Below are 12,064 nucleotides of genomic sequence, written 5' to 3'. Positions count from 1 at the left end.
CCCTTAGACCGTCATTTCGACCTCTGCCCTCTTGCGTCTCATTTTGCCAGAACGCCTCTTAAATTTGCCAAAACAAAACATACCCCAACTTCCATTGAACTTTTCCTGATGACCAAATCTCAATAGACCTGAGAACTAATGATGTCACAAAAATACACGTCCCGTTTGGTTTTCATAGGAAAGCACACGTGTAAACAAAGATTGATGTCATTAGGTCTTGGTCTATTGGGATTGAGAGAAGGGTGGTCTATTCAATTCAGCAACAGGTAAGCTTTTTCTACAGTGTCGGTTCTCTCAACCAATTCCTTGTTTTCACCTTCAAAAACAGAATCTGAAGTACATGCAGTCCACACTGTGCAGTCATGAGGCGGGCACAGTTGCCATGACAACCCATATGAGGAACGGGGTAGCTGAGGAGGTGGAACGTTTCGCCCAGCTGCCGCTGCATCTGTTACGCCTCGCCTCATTGGACAGGTGTGTTGCTGGTGTTGTGTTCATTGAGTGCATTCTATTACTTTTCCCCGAGCTTACTCGTGCAAGCGCGACAGCGTTCGATTTACCTCTCATGTGACTTCTCGCGCTAACTCGAGCCTGGCCCAAGTAACCGACTTGTCGAGCCGGTTACTTGGCTAAGTATCCCATAAGGCCATGCAATAAACATAGCTGCCAACGTGATGTCAGGCAGGCGCCTCAGGCCATTTCCGAAACAGGCGGAAAAAAATGTTGCAGGTCATTAACAATGTGTGGGTCATTCCATGCCAACTCAACAAATGGTGCACACCATCACCTCTTGGATATTTTTCTGTTTTGGTGTACTGAAAGATACTTAGGAGAAATGCAAATTCTGAAAAGTTGGGGTCTCTACGACTTTTCATTCTTGCGCAACAGCATTTTGAAATTTGAGGTGGGCCGGGCCAGGGCGAAAAGTGCGTCGCGTCACGAAATTCAATGTTTAAAGGGCCATATATTTAAAACTATACCCCCCAGACATTTCAAACTTGGTAATCTGGGCTATTTTTTGCTGTAGATTTCAAATATTTAAACAGAAAGAAAGTAGCTTGTTTCATTTTTAAGTTAGAGGGGCCCCAAAATGGCCCAAAACTCATCTGGACCAATGTTCAGGGGGGTGTAAGTCAAAAATTGAAAATATTTTTTCAACAAATTTTTTGCCTGTAATAGCCCCCAATTGAAACTACTTTCATGTAAAATCTTACACTTATATTAACTTCATTGAATGAGATATAGCCCTTGCAAAAAGCAAATTGTTTATTTTTACGATAACTTGACCCCCCCAAAAACCAACGTCAGACATTCCGCACCAAATTTTGCTTCACATATGTTTGAGGTTGGTCCTTAGTGAAGTCCCCTGAAAAGTTTCATGTTGGTGTCTAAATGTCTTCAGTGGATAGCTGGGCTTTATAATGAGTCTATATCTTACGATGCTGGTTCCGTAACATACAAGTACACATACATGTACATAGAATAACAGCAGTCGGTACATAAAGAATAAGTTGGGTATGAAACTTAGCTTACATTTGTACATGTGGATTTTGATCAGTTGATATAATTGTTTACAGTTTCACAGGTGAAATTATGCATTCCTTGTGATGTAGTTTTGATGAAGTTGAATGAGTTGCATGATGGTTGGCTCACTAAGTTTGTATTGCCTTCTACCGCTATGTAGAAGTTCTGGTGTTGGTACGCAACACAACACATCAACAAATGGAATGTTACATTTATCCTCTCTTTGTGGCCAATAGAGAGTATTTGTTGATTCCGTCCTGTACATGAAGCAGACATACACATCCTCATGAAGTTGTGATACATCTTCTACAATAGCAATGTACCAAACATCATCATAGACCTGCACACAAACATATTTTCCTGGGTTGAGGTCAGCTGCTACAATTGGTGCATGATGAGTTTCCTGCATGAACTAGGTTTCCCCTTATCCATAATGAAAACTAAGATCAATCAGGTTAAAAGTCGGGGGATTTTGTTGTGCTGGTTCCGTAAAATACAAGTACATGTACATGTACTTGTACGTTACGGAACCAGCATCGTAAGATATAGACTCATTATAAAGCCCAGCTATCCACTGAAGACATTTAGACACCAACATGAAACTTTTCAGAGGACTTCACTAAGGACCAACCTCAAACATATGTGAAGCAAAATTTGGTGCGGAACGTCTGACGTTGGTTTTTTGGGGGGGGGGTCAAGTTATCGTAAAAATAAACAATTTGCTTTTTGCAAGGGCTATATCTCATTCAATGAAATTAATATAAGTGTAAGATTTTACATGAAAGTAGTTTCAATTGGGGGCTATTACAGGCAAAAAATTTGGTGAAAAAAATATTTTCAATTTTTGACTTACACCCCCCCGAACATTGGTCCAGATGAGTTTTGGGCCATTTTGGGGCCCCTCTAACTTAAAAATAAAGCAAGCTACTTTCTTTCTGTTTAAATATTTGAAATCTACAGTAAAAAATAGCCCAGATTACCAAGTTTGAAATGTCTGGGGGGTATAGTTTGAAATATATGGCCCTTTAAACATTGAATTTCGTGACACGACGCACTTTTCGCCCTGGCTCAATTCAAGCCCTGTGACATGTCGATAAATGTGAACTTTAAACAGCCATAACTTGTCAACAGAATGTCCGATTGAAGTGCAACAAAGAGTATTGTTAGGGGAATTTAGTCTCTTTCCTAATACCCTTAGACCGTCATTTCGACCTCTGCCCTCTTGCGTCTCATTTTGCCAGAACGCCTCTTAAATTTGCCAAAACAAAACATACCCCAACTTCCATTGAACTTTTCCTGATGACCAAATCTCAATAGACCTGAGAACTAATGATGTCACAAAAATACGGGTCCCGTTTGGTTTTCATAGGAAAGCACACGTGTAAACAAAGAGTGATGTCATTAGGTCTTAGGTCTATTGGGATTGAGAGAAGGGTGGTCTATTCAATTCAGCAACAGGTAAGCTTTTTCTACAGTGTCGGTTCTCTCAACCAATTCCTTGTTTTCACCTTCAAAAACAGAATCTGAAGTACATGCAGTCCACACTGTGCAGTCATGAGGCGGGCACAGTTGCCATGGCAACCCACATGAGGAATGGGGTAGCTGAGGAGGTGGAACGTTTCGCCCAGCTGCCGCTGCATCTGTTACGCCTCACTTCATTGGGCAGGTGTGTTGCTGGTGTTGTGTTCATTGAGTGCATTCTATTACTTTTCCCCGAGCTTACTCGTGCAAGCGCGACAGCGTTCGATTTACCTCTCATGTGACTTCTCGCGCTTACTCGAGCCTGGCCCAAGTAACCGACTTGTCGAGCCGGTTACTTGGCTAAGTATCCCATAAGGCCATGCAGAAACATAGCTGCCAACGTGATGTCAGGCAGGCGCCTCAGGCCATTTCCGAAACAGGCGGAAAAAAATGTTGCAGGTCATTAACAATGTGTGGGTCATTCCATGCCAACTCAACAAATGGTGCACACCATCACCTCTTGGATATTTTTCTGTTTTGGTGTACTGAAAGATACTTAGGAGAAATGCAAATTCTGAAAAGTTGGGGTCTCTACGACTTTTCATTCTTGCGCAACAGCATTTTGAAATTTGAGGTGGGCCGGGCCAGGGCGAAAAGTGCGTTGCGTCACGAAATTCAATGTTTAAAGGGCCATATATTTCAAACTATACCCCCCAGACATTTCAAACTTGGTAATCTGGGCTATTTTTTGCTGTAGATTTCAAATATTTAAACAGAAAGAAAGTAGCTTGTTTCATTTTTAAGTTAGAGGGGCCCCAAAATGGCCCAAAACTCATCTGGACCAATGTTCAGGGGGGTGTAAGTCAAAAATTGAAAATATTTTTTCAACAAATTTTTTGCCTGTAATAGCCCCCAATTGAAACTACTTTCATGTAAAATCTTACACTTATATTAACTTCATTGAATGAGATATAGCCCTTGCAAAAAGCAAATTGTTTATTTTTACGATAACTTGACCCCCCCAAAAACCAACGTCAGACATTCCGCACCAAATTTTGCTTCACATATGTTTGAGGTTGGTCCTTAGTGAAGTCCCCTGAAAAGTTTCATGTTGGTGTCTAAATGTCTTCAGTGGATAGCTGGGCTTTATAATGAGTCTATATCTTACGATGCTGGTTCCGTAACATACAAGTACACATACATGTACATAGAATAACAGCAGTCGGTACATAAAGAATAAGTTGGGTATGAAACTTAGCTTACATTTGTACATGTGGACTTTTGATCAGTTGATATAATTGTTTACAGTTTCACAGGTGAAATTATGCATTCCTTGTGATGTAGTTTTGATGAAGTTGAATGAGTTGCATGATGGTTGGCTCACTAAGTTTGTATTGCCTTCCACCGCTATGTAGAAGTTCTGGTGTTGGTACGCAACACAACACATCAACAAATGGAATGTTACATTTATCCTCTCTTTGTGGCCAATAGAGAGTATTTGTTGATTCCGTCCTGTACATGAAGCAGACATACACATCCTCATGAAGTTGTGATACATCTTCTACAATAGCAATGTACCAAACATCATCATAGACCTGCACACAAACATATTTTCCTGGGTTGAGGTCAGCTGCTACAATTGGTGCATGATGAGTTTCCTGCATGAACTAGGTTTCCCCTTACCCATAATGGAAACTAAGATCAATCAGGTTAAAACCATAGACCCTCTACTCAAACTGAATCACTTCTCTTTGGTTCAGGTTAGTGCTATACTATGCTGTGCAAGTAGGAACTGGTTAATTACTACATACATGACATGCATGCTGTGTGATGAGCACATGGAAAGATAAGACTCTCAAGTCATTTAACCTAATTTGCATATAATGCACACGTAGGTCTACAAGCAACTGTTTATTGAGCAGGAAATGGGTAGTCTTGACCCAAGTCTTTCAACAGTCGGGGGATTTTGTTGTGCTGGTTCCGTAAAATACAAGTACATGTACATGTACTTGTAGGTTACGGAACCAGCATCGTAAGATATAGACTCATTATAAAGCCCAGCTATCCACTGAAGACATTTAGACACCAACATGAAACTTTTCAGAGGACTTCACTAAGGACCAACCTCAAACATATGTGAAGCAAAATTTGGTGCGGAACGTCTGACGTTGGTTTTTTGGGGGGGGGTCAAGTTATCGTAAAAATAAACAATTTGCTTTTTGCAAGGGCTATATCTCATTCAATGAAATTAATATAAGTGTAAGATTTTACATGAAAGTAGTTTCAATTGGGGGCTATTACAGGCAAAAAATTTGGTGAAAAAAATATTTTCAATTTTTGACTTACACCCCCCCGAACATTGGTCCAGATGAGTTTTGGCCCATTTTGGGGCCCCTCTAACTTAAAAATGAAGCAAGCTACTTTCTTTCTGTTTAAATATTTGAAATCTACAGTAAAAAATAGCCCAGATTACCAAGTTTGAAATGTCTGGGGGGTATAGTTTGAAATATATGGCCCTTTAAACATTGAATTTCGTGACGCGACGCACTTTTCGCCCTGGCTCGGCCCCGCCCACCTCAAATTTCAAAATGCTGTTGCGCAAGAACCAAAAGTCGTAGAGACCCCAAATTTTCAGAATTTGCATTTCTCCTAAGTATCTTGCAGTACACCAAAAAAAGAAAAAATCCAAGAGGTGATGGTGTGCACCATTTGTTGAGTTGGCATGGAATGACCCGTGGGTCATTCCGTGTCAAATCAACACGTTTTTGGACCCGACCCTCACAGATTGAAACGATATTTGGTGTGATGATGGGCCTATATGAGAAACCCCCAGAACAGAATTTTTTTGTAAATTGACTCTTTAGTTTTTGAGATACGGGTCAACGAACTTTTGACTTATTAGCATGACCTCCGAACTTTAAATACTTGTATCTCAAAAACTATAGCGCCTACAAAGCCAAGTTGTACATCATATTAAAGTTCTTTGAATGGCCTCCATTTCATAAAATAAAACCAAAATCGTAGCATGAAGTGCAGAGAAAATGCGTAACAAAATGACCTTTGACCTCGAATTACGAAAAACAGTAAGCTTCAAATTTTGTAATTTTTTTCAAATGTGAGTTTATGATGTCAGCACAATCTTAAAAAAAAAATTGGGATGGGCGCTCTTAAAGTTTTTAAGTTATGATTTTTTTAAGAAAGCCTGTCCATGAAAAAGTATGCATAATATTAAATGTACATGTGCATGTACATATACATGTACATGTATGTACATGTACATGTACATGTACATGTGCACATTTTACCGGTGCATCATGTTTGCCCTTTACAACCGTATAGTCTTAACTCATATATATTAAGGGCAGAACAAAATTACTTATAAAAAATATGTTATACCGGTCTACGTTACTTTCATTTTTCGCTCAACCAAAGTCTGTGTTGCAGTGTTCATCTCCTCGGCGGAGATCTTGTATACGCGTCCTGTTTCAGTGACCGGTTCCACTGCTGTTAGTACATCCATGCCGTGAATTACAAGTGTGTCTGGTCGATAGGGGAACTTGAAAGATGGAGATGGCCCATGGGGATGAAGGAAACTCAGTTCCACTTCTTGGGATGCTGGAAGGATCTCCTGAACACATGCTAGCCACCAGTAACAGTCATACATCACTGTAACATACCCCTTGATATCTGCAAAATCAATACATGCAGTTTGTCCATGGACTTGGAGACAAACTGGTTCCTCCCTTGAGTCTGAGGAGGAGAAAAAATCACGCACCTTAATTTTGTCTTTAGACATCAGACCAAAACAGTGCAGCTTTTGTGTTCCTGGAATGTTTTTTTTTTTTTTTTGATCCCGACTTATACGGAGGAATTTCTGTGGTTGTGAGGAAATGGGCCCGACAACACACTGACATTGGCCAAATGGTGACCTACAAAGGCCTACTTAGAAATGAAAATTTCAATGGAACTGCATTAGAGACGATCGGGAGTTTCGCCAGACAGCCGATTTAAGCGATATGACGAGTTATACGATGTCAACTTGGCCGGAGTTTACTGTAGGTGAAATTGGATAATTCAAACTCAGCCAATTTTACTCCTGGGTGAGGAGAAGCAATAATGTTCTAGGACACAGCACTCCACTCAGATTTGAAATTATCCTCTGGACCCAACTTCTTGCATCCATGCACAGTAAAGTGTTCACCCTTCTTCAATGAAAATATTCTTTCAGCCGCAAGCTCACGATCGTTTCTTCCATCATTTTACATACAGGCTCCAGAGAATCTACTGCCGTGCGACGTCCAGCTGAAATGTGAAATAGCAGCGGTGCAGACGTTACTAGACTCACAGCATCTACTCCATGCTTCCATGGCAGAGACCCACACCGATGACCTGACCGCCATCCAGCATGTATCAGGTGAGTGCAGAACTGTATTCTGCACTGTGTGCCGTGGTACATGGGTTCGAGTCCTGACCGTGGGAACATGATGCTTGTGCTCTTGAGAAAGGCACTTTACCATTATTCAGGGGTGTGAAATCTCCGCTATTTAGCGGATTTCCGCTTTTTTGTTCAGCGTGCCACATTTTGTTTTCCGCTTTTTTTCTTCCGATGGTCCAGATTTCCCCCGCTTTTTCCCCCGCGCGTAAGCATTGATTTTATTTCCGTTTATTTTATTTTTCGCCGAACGCACGCGATCCGCTCTCTACAACATACACGTAGCTCTGAGATGGGGTGCGTGCAAGCGAGTATTCAATGTACATGTACATGTACATGTACATGTACATTTACGTACATACGTGTGTACATGTACTATACGATGCCATGGGCATGCATTTTTCAGCTCGAAGCCGCGTGTGTACACAACGTGTAAACAGCATCCGGGGAACCAACAGTCATTGCGCTGTGATTGGCTGCAGATAAATATGAATATTCACACATGCGCCATGAAGAGCGTTGGGACTCTTTGCGGCCGTTCCTGTGTCTATGCATGTAGTGACACGCGATGATCTCCACAATAACTCGCTGTAAACATCGTCTTGTTGCAAATATAAAGCCTTGAAATAAGACTAGTAAATTGTCGCCGTGCCGCACCGGTAGAGGGCATCATGCGGGGCAAAGTTCATGTGTGCATTTCATTGCATGCACGCATCGGCCTGCTGCGTATTCCGCTGCATGCTGATACGTACGTTGGTGTGTCCATGGAGGAATGTCGTTTCAAATGTTTCGAACGTATTTTGACATTAATTACGCAAGATGTCAGTTCAACACAAATATGTTATTATCCCAAGAGGTTCGGAGTTTGATTCGGACATTGACAAGACCGATCCTCAGGTTACGAATCCGTGGAAATGGATTTGGATGGAACACATGGACATGGTTAATGGGCAGAAATTAGGCGACTCGATCAGAAGCCGGGACACGCGATGACGATGTGTAGGCCTATCAATCATCTGCAGTAAGGAGTTAAAATATGGAAAACGTGGTTGGATTTCCCAGTTTTCATATACAAGTTGGCCATTTAGGCAGTTTCAAGCCAATATGAAGGAAAAGTTAACTTAAAAACATGCATAAATTGCAAAACATTTTCGACCAATAGTTGGCCCAGGCATGCCAGGGGGCTTTAAAATGCACCACAGAGCATCTACATTTCAAAAAAATTTCGGGGCCCTTGGGCGGGCCCCGAACCCCAGGCCGTAAGGGCTTCGCGCTTCAACACTATTATACTCGGGACAACACTATTATATGCAGTGTTTTAAACGTACCGATGTATTTTAAAACACTGCATGTAATAGTGTTGTCCCGAGTGATTGTGCATATTCATGAGTTACAGCGCGGCCGCCATTTTGAAATCGCTTGGGGGAGCATTTTCAGGACGATATTTGTGGAAGATGATGACTGAAAGTCGTCTTTTGGCCAGATGGATGAAAATATTGAGACCAAAGAACGTTTTTTCGAAAAGGTATGAGTTGCTCTACGACTAAGAACCTTAACTGTGGAAATTTTTGTCCTGGATGAAAAGATAATCTCGATCAAAAGATGTAGCAAAATCGCTACATCAGCGGCCAAAAAAATTCAGTCTTTTTGGAAGCATTGGGCGTCTGGCCGTACTACAGAGCTTGCGATAGTACTGTACGGCCAGACGCAGTCGGGCTAGGTCTACAAGCAACTGTTTATTGAGCATTCAACTTCATCAAAACTAAATCACAAGGAATGCATAATTTCACCTGTGGAACTGTAAACAATTATATCAACTGATCAAGTAAGATTTTACAAGTAGTTTCAATTGGGGGCTATTACAGGCAAAAAAATTGGTGAACAAAATATTTTCAATTTTTGACTTCCCCCCCCCCCCCAACATTTGTCCAGATGAGTTTTGGGCCATTTGGGGGCCCCTCTAACTTAAAAATGAAACAAGCTACTTTCTTTCTATTTAAATATTTGAAATCTACAGCAAATAATAGCCCAGATTACCAAGTTTGAAATGTCTGGGGGGGTATAGTTTTAAATACATGGCCCTTTAAACATTGAATTTCGTGATGCGATGCGCTTTTCGCCCGGGCCCCGCCCACTTCAAATTTCAAAATGCTGTTGCGCAAGAACAAAAAGTCGTAGAGACCCCAAATTTTCAGAATTTGCATTTCTCCTAAGGCGAGGCGTCATAAATAAATGAACCGTTCGCACGCGTGCGCACGCGTTCCTTCCCGTTCTGAACGGTTCCCGTGCCGAACAGCTTTTAGAAAGCGTTCCGTAGATCGTGCTTGTGCAAGCTTCACTGAGGGGGTATTGTTATGTTAATCAACCGTTCCTTTGCGTGCGAGAACGGGAGCAGCACAACAAAGATGCGAAGAACAACTATGTGTATATACTTGTACAGAAACAAAATCCGTTTTGGTTTGGAATTTAAATCAGATTTGGAATTTGAAACCCGATATCGGAGCAAGCATTAAATAAAAAAAAACATTTCAGAGTTTAGACAGCATGAGCAGGTATGAGGAGTTTGATAAGATTTATGCCTTTTTATCCTTAAATATCGTTGTCTGCCGCTGGGCGGGGCGAAAAAATATGTATGGTCTAGGTTATATTAAAAATGCGGAGATTTTGTTTTAACAATTTTACTTCATGTTTTTCAAAACACCCCTCTGACTATAATATGGAATGCCCCTCCACAATTGCGTGCGCGTCGTGCATTCCAACTCCATAGTTGTGCGTACTGCGCAATGTCGCGCAAAACGCAGCTGTGCTGGTGTAGTGTGAATATCGGACTATGAAAGAATGATTCACTGGTAGTATTGTCCATGTATACATGGGGAATTTGAACGTTCAACCAACAAAACGTTAAAAGCTCCGGATTTCATGGGAGTCCAAATTTCATGTGACACTGGAAAAGTGTTTAAATTAGACCAGCTAGCCATGTCTTTATCATCAGTTTAAGACCGGCCACGAGACGGGCTCTCGACCAATAGGAATGCATAAACCAATAGGAATGCGTAAACAGTCTTAGGTATTTAGGAATAACCGTTTAAAACCACCCATGGGCTCTCAACCAATAGTAATGGGTAAACTGTTCTAGGTTTTTGTGCATGTTTAATAAAACCTGATTACTTGTCGTAATTTGTTGATATCATTGACAGGTGGGAGCAGCCAGCACAGCTTCTCACTCCTTGGGTCAAGCTGGACGACCTCGCACTGCAACAGTGGCTGGATAAATGGACGGTGGCCGTGACTAGACTGAGGCAGTTGGGTGTCTAGTCGCTTCATGTCGGCACCGGACTGTCAATACCAGAATGTGGTTGTTTGCGTGAACGTGGAACCAGACTACGGCTTTTTCCAAACTAGGATTTTTGCGGATATGGCTTTGGCAAGCTACATACATGTACATGTAAATGAGACATGTAGGTTTGCATGGCGGACATGAACAAAGAACAGAAGGTTTTTTGTAACACCATGTGAATAATATCACTTTTGACTTGAACCAGTTGTTTAACTGATAGTTTCAAACAGTGTGCTCTGCTTGATGTCTCATGATGATGATACCCAAGAACTACCCATATAGGCGAGCGGCGGAATCCACATTTTGGTCGACTTAATTGCCCCCCCACCCTACACACACCTACATCATACATCGTTAGAAGCTTAATATTTTTACTTTCAGATTAGGCATGATGTGGAGCTGCTTAAGTGGGAGGAATGTGTTATTGGCTCATTTTGGTCTAAAAGTCAAATTTTTGGTCAAAAATATGATTTTACAAATTTGGTATTAAGTTTTAAACCAAATTGACGTTCCATAAATTCACAGTTACCAAATTAATATTACTAAATGTACAGTAACCATTTGCAATATTGAGTGAAAATGTGTATATTTCTCAAAATTGTGCTTCGAAGAGCAACACTAAGGTAAAATATTTGGTTTTTGTCAATTGCCCAACACCACACACACCTACATCATACATCATTAATATGTCTACTTTAAGACTAGGCAAAAGTCTCCTTTTTGCTCATCGCGGTGTAGAGGATGCTTTAATGACATTACTACACAGAATATATTGTAGCACAATGCATTTTATAGAGGGCGCGCTTTAGTTCTTTACTGGTAGCCAGCAAGGTGCGCGTGCACTCACCCAGGTTTATGGGGACATTGGCCAATAGGCTAGTCTGGTTCCCAGACCAAAAGATTCTGACTTTTCCTGATGAATCTTAGGTGCGGTAGCCTCCGGTAATACATTGTATTACAATTTACGTCACGTGACTAAAACGGGAGGAATTCCTCCTTTTTCCGAAAGTTTCCGAAGTTTGCCGAATTCGTTTCGTCGACAATCGTATTGTGCCCGAGTATTTCCGAGTAAAATATAGGTTTAATTAACCGCTAATTGCTTATTAAAATTTGTTTAAATGAGTTGATAATTAATATTCATTGCTTTCATTTAGAAAACTTGAAATTCAGTGACGATTTTGTGCATCAAATATACTCGGATCGTATGGGCGAACTTTTTGCTGCGTCATGTACAATTTTGAATTTGAGGACCGTTACCGAGATTTTCCAAAACTCGGTCTTCATGCGGCTCCGCCTGCTAACAATGCTAT

The 12,064-nt window shown here is 41.1% G+C and overlaps 1 long non-coding RNA gene across 1 annotated transcript; it reads left to right on the top strand.

Moving 5' to 3' along the window:
* Positions 1 to 329: 329 nt before the first annotated feature.
* Positions 330 to 11,656, top strand: LOC119735593. The gene is made up of 4 exons (XR_005272190.1): positions 330 to 474; positions 3,045 to 3,190; positions 7,255 to 7,399; positions 10,615 to 11,656. It is a non-coding gene; the product is annotated as an uncharacterized LOC119735593 (long non-coding RNA).
* Positions 11,657 to 12,064: the final 408 nt, after the last annotated feature.

This window comes from Patiria miniata, unplaced genomic scaffold (assembly GCF_015706575.1).
Source record: "Patiria miniata isolate m_02_andy unplaced genomic scaffold, ASM1570657v1 HiC_scaffold_29, whole genome shotgun sequence".
NCBI lineage: Eukaryota > Metazoa > Echinodermata > Asteroidea > Valvatida > Asterinidae > Patiria > Patiria miniata.
This window is presented reverse-complemented; position numbering and strand designations above follow the sequence as displayed.